Genomic DNA, 9,105 nt, shown 5'->3' on the forward strand with positions numbered 1-9,105 from the left:
TTCATGACTCCCTACTTTCTTTACTCTGTCTTAGACTTTAAATGCCAGTCTTTGAGCAACAGACCGCAAGGGACAAACCCACAAATCAAACTAAGATACAGTAGGGCAGTGTTTGTCTGAGAAGGTCAGAGTATCAAGTACGCTCTCACAGAATAAAAGAGCTATTTGATGGGAGTAGTTGAGAGTTTTTGTCAATGCCTCCTTCTCCCTTTGGGGCATTACCTGATGATATTTCAGTTTAGTATCAGTCAACATTCTTTACTGATTTAAAGACTATGAGTGGAGCATTGTGCTAGATTTATTCATTTTTCTTTCATTCTTTCATCTCTCAAGTTTTCAATTATCTATAATGCATATTGAGTCATATTCTAATGTCCAAGCTTACCTCTCTTATCTGTCTTTGAGAAACTTGCAATGTAGAAGTGTGGGAATATTGTCGGAAAATGCAGTATGTGCTGCATTACAGATATGGACAGTGCAGCACATGGAGAACTCAGACTGCACCAGGCAATCCTTAGAAAGAGAAATACTGGTTAATTATTAACGAATGACTACGAATTCATCAGAGGAAGAAAAGGAAGAAGGACAATATCTCTGCTTCTATGCTTTTTAAAGATGTGAGGGAACTCCAATTTTAAAAATCCTTATCTTAGAAAACTAATTTAATTAAATAAATGACATGGTAAAATAAGATAAATCTCTCTTAACCAAGTTTCACTGAATATCCATGTCATATTCTTTTTGGAATAAAAGCTATCACACGATTATACTGGTTTTTACGAGCCCTTGTCAGATAAATCTTTATTCTGATGAAGTGTTAGAGAATATCCTTTCATTTTTCTCTTTCTCTGGATCCCTGAATATAAAGCACATTAAGGGCTCAACTGATAAATAGAAATGCAGATGAACATTATCAAGTTATCACCTGCAAATGTTTTCTATGAAATCTTAGTGGAATTTAGCAATTTTGATTATACCAGAGATATCTCTTACAGTCTTCTATTTTGATATTCTCATTTGCATAATTTACATTTTCCTTCTCCTATTTTCCAACTTTTCTCATAAAGATGAACATTTCATACATTCAGTTGTTTATTATTTTTAAAGACTTTATTTATTTACTTGAGAGAGAGAGAGAGAAAGCACAAGCCAGGGGAAAGGCAGAGGGAGAAACAGACTCCCTGCTGAGCAGGGAACCTGACACGGGGCTCGATCCCAGGACCCTAGGATCATAACCTGAGCCGAAGGCAGACGCTTAACCATCTGAGCCACCCAGGCGCCCCCATTCAGTTGTTTATTTGCAATCCCATATCTATACTTCATCATGTAGTACAGTTCATTCATTCACACATTGTCATTTTATTACCTTTTACTATTTTCCCCATATTTAAATAGTTTCAAAGAACAGTTACAAGAATGATACAAAGAACACTCAGAACCCAGTTTCTCACAGAACACTATTTATCCCAGATACTATAATTGTTAGCATCTTATCCTCCCTCTCGTCTCCCTCTCTCCTTTTTACTCCTCTTTTTTTTTTTCTCTTTTCCTTTGTCTCTTCTCTTTCTCCTTTTTCCCATCACAGAACAGACATAGAAAGAGTTGTGGAAGTAGAATATATATTTTAAATATTATGTTTTGTTATGCCTATGTACTGAATTCAGTGCATCTAAAAACAAGGGAACTTTCTAATTTTATAGCGGTGCAAAACTCTCCCATCAGGAAACCAACATCCCAAATCTCATTTAAATTACACCCGCTCTCCCAACAAAGACTCTTTCCCAGTCTGTGCTAAGGTCCTATGCAGAAGAAACATTATTATCTAGTTGTCGTATCTAAAAAATGTACTTTTATTTCTAGACTATTTCTCCCTTGTCTTTTTCTGTCTTCTACATCTTTGACAGTCTTACAAGACATAGGCTTACCACCCTGTAGAATTATCCTGTATGTGTTCCTGCCCAATATTTTCTCATGACCAGACTTTGGCAATGTCCTCTTGGTGGGAACATTGCAAAATGATTCTTATCTCTCCTCACGGCATCACATCACGTGTGTACTACGTAAACCGTTCTAACCCCTGGTCATGTTAACCGTAATTAGTGATTTTTAGACTTCTCCATGTAAAGTCATCATCCCTCCCTTTATATGTCATATATTTTGAGGAAGATATTCTGATAGTCCTACTACTGTATGCTAAGCATTTTCCATGCTCTTGAAATATATCAATGGAAAAAAACAGTGTTGTCAAAAACTGACCTCCATGCTTCTGAGCCAAAATATATTGCGAAACAGAGTTCAAGATAGAGAGGAACAATAGCTTTATCGCTTTGCCAGGCAAAGGAGGCTGCAGCACGCTATGGCCTTCAAAAACTGTAAGCCCTCTCAGAGGAAGGGGCTGGGGGGTTTTATAGGGAAACATAAGATAGATCTTGCTGGTTTGGACAGAATTTTGTATGTGCTCCCAGCTTTGTTTGTCAAGACTTTAGGGTGGTACTGGGTTCCTGAAGCAAAAGGATAAGAAGGGAAGAGGGGAGGTTTGCAGAAGAGAGGAAAAAGGTTACTTAGTTCGAAATCCAGCTTTGTGGAAGAGTGCAGCCATTTTGATTTTTGTTCAACTTTATGCTTTTGAGTGGTTTCAATAGGGCTAAAAAAAAAAAATCCCTGCCTATATGAAGGTTATATTGCAGTTAAGGGAGAGAAAGCCTTTAATATAATTAAGTCAATTGTGTAGTATGTTAAGCCTTCTAAGTTAAAAAAAAAAAAAGGCCATGGGGCACCTGGGTAGCTCAGTCAGCTGAGCTTCCCACTCTTGATTTTGGCTCAGGTCATGATCTCAGGGTCATGAGATCAAGCCCATATTGGGCTTGTTCGGCTCTGTGCTGGGTGTGGAGCCTGCTTAAGATTCTTCCTCTGCCCCTCTGCCCCTCCCCAACTTGTTCATACACACTCTTTCTTTTTCTCTAAAAATAAATAAATAAATAAATAAATAAATAAATAAATGGCCAAGATAAGCAGAATTGGTAGGTTTATGACAGGGTTTGAGGGTTGAGTTGATTTTTGTTTATTAAAGCAGCTTTATTTAGATATAATTTGTATACCATACAATTAATTTCTTGAGTGTGAAATTCAGTGGTTTTTAGTATATTCATAAAGTTGTACAAACATCTTTTTTTTTAAAGATTTTATTTATTTATTTGAGAGAGAGTGAGAGCGAGAGAGATCACAGAGGGAGAGGGAGAAGTTTAGCTGTTGAGCAGGGAGCCCGATGAGGGGCTGGATCCCAGGACCCCGAGATCATGACCTGAGCCGAAGTCAGTCACTTAACTGACTGAGCCACCCAAGCACCCTGAGTTCTGCAAACATTACCACAATCCATTTAGAACATTTTCATCACCCCAAAAGAAGCTCCATGAGCATTAGCAGCCACTTCTCATTTTCCTCTAACTACCCCCATCCCTCTGTGATAAATAATCTATTTTCTGTCTATGTGGTCTTTTGTGATGGGGCTTCTTTTCTGTAGCATAATGCTTTTAGGTTCATTTATGTTGTAGCATATATCATGAATGTATTCATTTTTGTTGAATATAATATCCTATTAAGTGGACAGGTTGCATTTTATTTATTAATTCATCAGATTATGGGCATTTGTTTCCAGTTTTTGGCTATTATGCAAAATTCTGCTATAAACATTTTTGCACACAAAAATTAAATAAACATTGCTGCACAAGTTTTTGTGTGGACATATGTTGTTTCTCTTGGATATATGCATAGGAATCAAATTTCTGGGCCATGTGATAAGGTCCATGCTGAATGTTTGAGGGACTATCAGATATTTTTCAAAATGGCTGTACCATTTGACATTCCCACATACAATGTACTGGTTTCAGTTTCTCCACATCCTCACCAATCCTATTACCATCTATCTTTTTTTATTATATACATCCAATGTCTGTGAAGCAGTAGCTTGCTGTGAATCTGAGTTGCATTTTTCCAATAGTTAATGATGTTACACATCATTTTAGGTGTTTATTGTCAATTTGCATATTTCCTGTGGGGAATATCTATTCAGATACTTTTTACATTTTTTTAAACAAGAAGTCCTTTTATCATAGAGTTATAATTGATCCTTTTATGTTCTAGATACAAGTTTCTTATGTAAATATGATTTTCTTCCATTCTGTGGGCTGCCTTTTCACTTTTTTGATGTTATCTTTTAAAACAAAGCATTGTTAAATTTTGATGAAGTCCAATTTATCTACTTTTATCTTTTGTGGCTTTTGCTTTTTGTGTCATATCTAAGAAGTCTCTTTGCCTAAATACAGTTCACTAGATTTATTCCTGTATTTAACCTAAGAGCTTTATATACTTAGCTCTTATATTTAAATTCATGATTTATTTTAAGTTACTTTTTGTGCACAGTGAGGAAGGGATCTTATTCTTTGCATGTAGATATAATTTGCCCCAGAACTATTTATTGAAAAGATTATTCATTAAGGATTGAATTATCTTGGTCTTTGAAAAATATGAATTGACCATGAAGGTTTATTTCTGGACTCTCAAAAAAAGGCTGCTACAAAAGCCACTTGGGATTATTATGAATTTGTAAGTCAATTTACAGATTATTGTCTCTTAATAGTATTAAGTATCCTAATCCATAAGCGTATGATTGTTTTTTATCGTGAAAGGTTGTTGCATTTTGTTCAAATGCTATCTCTGTATCTACTCTGATGATCCTGTGGTCTTTGTCTTTGTTAAATATAAATTTGTATTTCTATTTATTACATTATTGATTTTTGGATATTAAAATAACAGAATTCTGGAATAAATCCCAATTAATCATGGTGTATACTCCTTTTCATGCTACTGGGTTTGGTATACTAATATTTTTTGAGGACTTTTTGGTCTATAAAAGATATTATCTGTTATTTTCTTGTGATATCTTTGGTTCTGGCATCAGAATAATTCTGGTTTCCTAGAATAGTTGTTTCTTTTTATTTCTTCTGCATTTTGAAAGGTTTGTGAAGAATTAGAAGTAATTCTTCTCAAATTCTTGTTAAATACTTGGTAATATTCACCAGCGAAGCTATCTAGGTCTGAGTTTTTCTTTATGAGATAGCATTAATTCAATGTCTTTGTTATAATTGTATCCCAATTCTCTATATTTTCTTGACCCAGTTTTAGTAGTTTGCATGTTTTTAAGAATTAGTGTATTTCATCTAGGTTTTCTAGTTTGTTGGCATATCTTGTTGCTCATAGTCATACTTTGTAATCATTTTTCCCCTCTTAAGTCAGATTTGTTATCCCCTCTTTTCCTCTTGATTTTGGAATTTATGTCTTTCTATTTATCATTTTAGTTATTTTACTTATTGTGCTTTTCAATTTCAGAATTTCCATTGGTTCTTTTTTTGTATTTTCTATCTTTTTATCAATATTTTCTACTTGATGACACATTGTCATCATACCTTCCTATACTTGTGTAAGTATAGTTTCTTTTAGTTCTTTGAATGTATTTATAACAAATAATGTCTTATCTGCTGAATCCAACAAGTAGCACTTGTCAAAGGCAGTTTCTGTTGCATGCTTTTGCCCTTGTTTACGGGTTACACTCTTCTTCGTCTTTGAATTCTCTTTTTTGTTGAAAATGGACATTTTAGATAATGTATAATGCTATATACTGACCCACCAACTCTAGGGCTTGTTGTTGTTGTTTGCTGGCTTATTTGTTTAGTGATTTGGCTGGACCCGTTTAATGATGTGTATTACCTTCACAGTGTGCAGTCTCCAACACTGCTTCTGAAATGGCACAGCCTTGATACGTGCACAGCTACCCCAGGATGACAGTGGTTTTTCCAGGCCTCTCTTTGACTGTCTCTTTCCCTGACCTTTCTGTTAAGCTGTTTACATCTGTTGCTATTAGACCCTGTTGTTTGCCTCTACTAATTGCTGGCTGCCTGTTCTATTTTGTTGTTGTTTATTTTTTGACAATGCCTTAGGTAATAAATTGCTTTATAATGTATATATTTTACATAACTACACATAATATAAAATATAGCATATGTTATATACTTATCATATATTTAATGATACAACTTCACAGGTGTAGTATTTGAGGCCAATTTTGAGGTTTGCTCCAATCTTGGAAAGACACTTCAGTAGTTTCTTTCCTAGTTCTCTTTGTTAAATATCTAGGTGGTCAATGTTTTGTATTTTTCATCTCATGGAGCTACCAGCCTCCTCTTAGTTGCTTATCATAAACATAGCCATCATTCTCAACAGTACTCTTAAGCCCGAACTTCCCCAAACTCTGTTCCTAAAGAAGTTTGTTCCCAAGGAGATGGTTGTAGATGTCTCAGTTCTTATGGCCTGCTTTGCTCCATGGAGAAAACTTTTTCACTAGTCTCCAGACCCAGGGGCAGGACAGCAACTGCTTCTCTTGGAGTGATGCCTTTACAGTTGGGGTCCTCTATAAGGTGAGACTATCAGGATTTCTTGGCTTATTCCATCCAGCATGGAACCTCTATTTTACCAGGAAGCTGAAGCAAAAATGATCAGGGCTCAGTCTTCTCAGCCTGCCATTCCTGAGGAAGAGTTTCTGCTCTATGCTGGCTGGTGGAAGGGATTCCTCTATCTTTCAGTATCTCTATCCTGGAACAGAGCTAAGTGCTGAACAGAGAGGAAGCCCTGTGTTCTTGTGCTCTGTGAGTATACATCATTGACATTTGTCAGAAGTGGAGGAAGTGACTCATATCTTAAATGGTATAGAATTTTAATGTTTTTGCCAAGATTTGGTAGATTTTCTGTAATAAATATCAGTCCACTTATGGTAATGATTTAGGCATATAACCCTTAGGACAATTTCCAGAGATCTTAAATATTATCTTTTGAAATAGTGTTATATAAATTATGGTTGTTTTGTTGGGGAGAGGGTCTGTGCAGCTGCTCACATTATCATTCTGGAAATGTCATATAAAATTTTATAAAGACAATGACTGTGTGTTTCATTTGATAAGTGACATATGAGCAAGAAATTGAAAACTTCAGGAAATTGGCTTAGCAAATATCTTAGGGAAATTCCCAAATTTAGGGAATAGTAAGCACAAAGTACCTAAGTTAGTACCATTTATGATGTGTTCACAGAATAGAAAAGATTCCATACAGAGGAGTGACCAATAAATATTTAGTTTCCATCACGATGGTAAAATGAGTGCAATTATTTAAATATCTTCAACCACCAACTCCCTATCATTGTTTTCCAAACATCTGTTTCTGCTTAGATAGCTCTTACTAAAATTGCCTTTAACTCAATATATGTAAAACTAACTTATCATCTTTTAAAAACATAACTATGCTGTGAGGATAGCATAGAGATGAGCAAGTCAGTGTTCTTGTCACTGATCCTATTATAGTACTTTCTATTCTAATTTTTCTCAATTTCTCACCTTACTGTACATTTTTAGTCATTACAATGATCATTACCCATTTTTCTTCTCTTTTGGTTAAACTCACAAAGGGACAATTTCATTGGTTTAATTTAATTGCTTAGAAAGTCAATATCAGTGCTTATACTTATGGGACAGGTTGGAGATCAAGATTACTCTTACCAAAAGTTTGGATGTTTGTAAAAAAATTTTTTTTCTGTATGTTAACTGGCATCAGTTGTCTCTATAGTCATGCAAAGATGGGGCTGTTTAATTTATGACAGCTTTATTTTGTTATCTGTGGGTTTTCCTCCTCTTAAATCTTATGTAGTCTCTAAGAATTTGATAATCTGTGAAAAAGGCTTATTCTGATGCTACAGACAGAGAGAGGCACGTCTCCATTCTCCAAGAAGACGTAATATAATTGCTTTAATGGAGCCAAAGAAATGAATTGTGAGATAATAATAGCATGTAATCCAACCTTATAGTTTTACAAATGAGATGAAACTGAATTGTAGCATTTGATATCATCAACAATTTAAAACCCTATTTCTCTACACTCTCTGAAATGAAAGGTCACTGGGGCATAAAATCTGTACTACTTTGATGTAGAAATCATAATTACATTAACATATATTTGAAATGTTTAAATTAAACCCACTGAAAGAACTAGCTTGGATATTTTACCATCCTGGTTTACTGAGTTTTAACTTCCCAAACAAGAGTAATGTGTAGCTTATAGCCTATTTACTTTCAAAACTGAATAAATAAAATATTAAAATCTATGTGTACTGGGGCGCCTGGGTGGCTCAGTCGTTAAGCGGCTGCCTTCGGCTCAGGTCATGTTCCCAGGGTCCTGGGATTGAGCCCCACATCAGGCTCCCTGCTCCGCGGGGAGCCTGCTTCTCCCTCTCTCGCTCCCCCTGCTTGTGTTCCCTCTCTCACTGTCTCTCTCTCTCTGTCAAATAAATAACTAAAATCTTTAAAAAATACAATAAAATAAAATCTATGTGTACTCTAGTTTGAGTTCAGATCAATATATACTTTTGGTGCAGAACATGCCTTTTCCCCTCGCATACTTATCATATAGTGCTATGACTTTAAAAAACTAATGTCTTTCACCCTGCAGCCCCTGATTTCTTTGCTCCTTAGTTAGTTCTCTGCCTTTGACCAGTTTTCCCCAGGCCTCATTCCCAAATCCCCTTTCCTAATCCCAGTAATCTGATGTGCCACTGCTGATCACCACTCACATGTATGGAATCTAATGGCCTAAAATTTTAATCTATAGATCATTTTAATAGGCACATAACTTGTTTTAAGTAGAGAGGAATTCATGGTTGATAGTGGACTCACAACTGAATGGTCCTGCATCACACAATGCTAGCCCAGAATAAACTGACCCACAAGCTATTACAGCTAATAGGAAAACAAACATGAGTATATTCCCCTTTGCTATTCAAACAGCCCAAATAATGGCTGTAATCAAAGGTATTTCAAGGCTCTTGCAGGAAGTTTGAGAAGCTTTTTGGAGGAAAGTTGGTTATTTTATGTCCTTTCTTAATATCCAAAGGGTCCACCATGAAAACACACTTCATGCAGTCACTTTATGGTAAGTATTCAAAACAGGGGCACCTGGGTAGCTCAGTCGTTAAGCGTCTGCCTTTGGCTCAGGTCATGATCCCAGCCA

This window comes from Zalophus californianus, chromosome 3 (assembly GCF_009762305.2).
Source record: "Zalophus californianus isolate mZalCal1 chromosome 3, mZalCal1.pri.v2, whole genome shotgun sequence".
Classification (NCBI taxonomy): Eukaryota; Metazoa; Chordata; class Mammalia; order Carnivora; family Otariidae; genus Zalophus; species Zalophus californianus.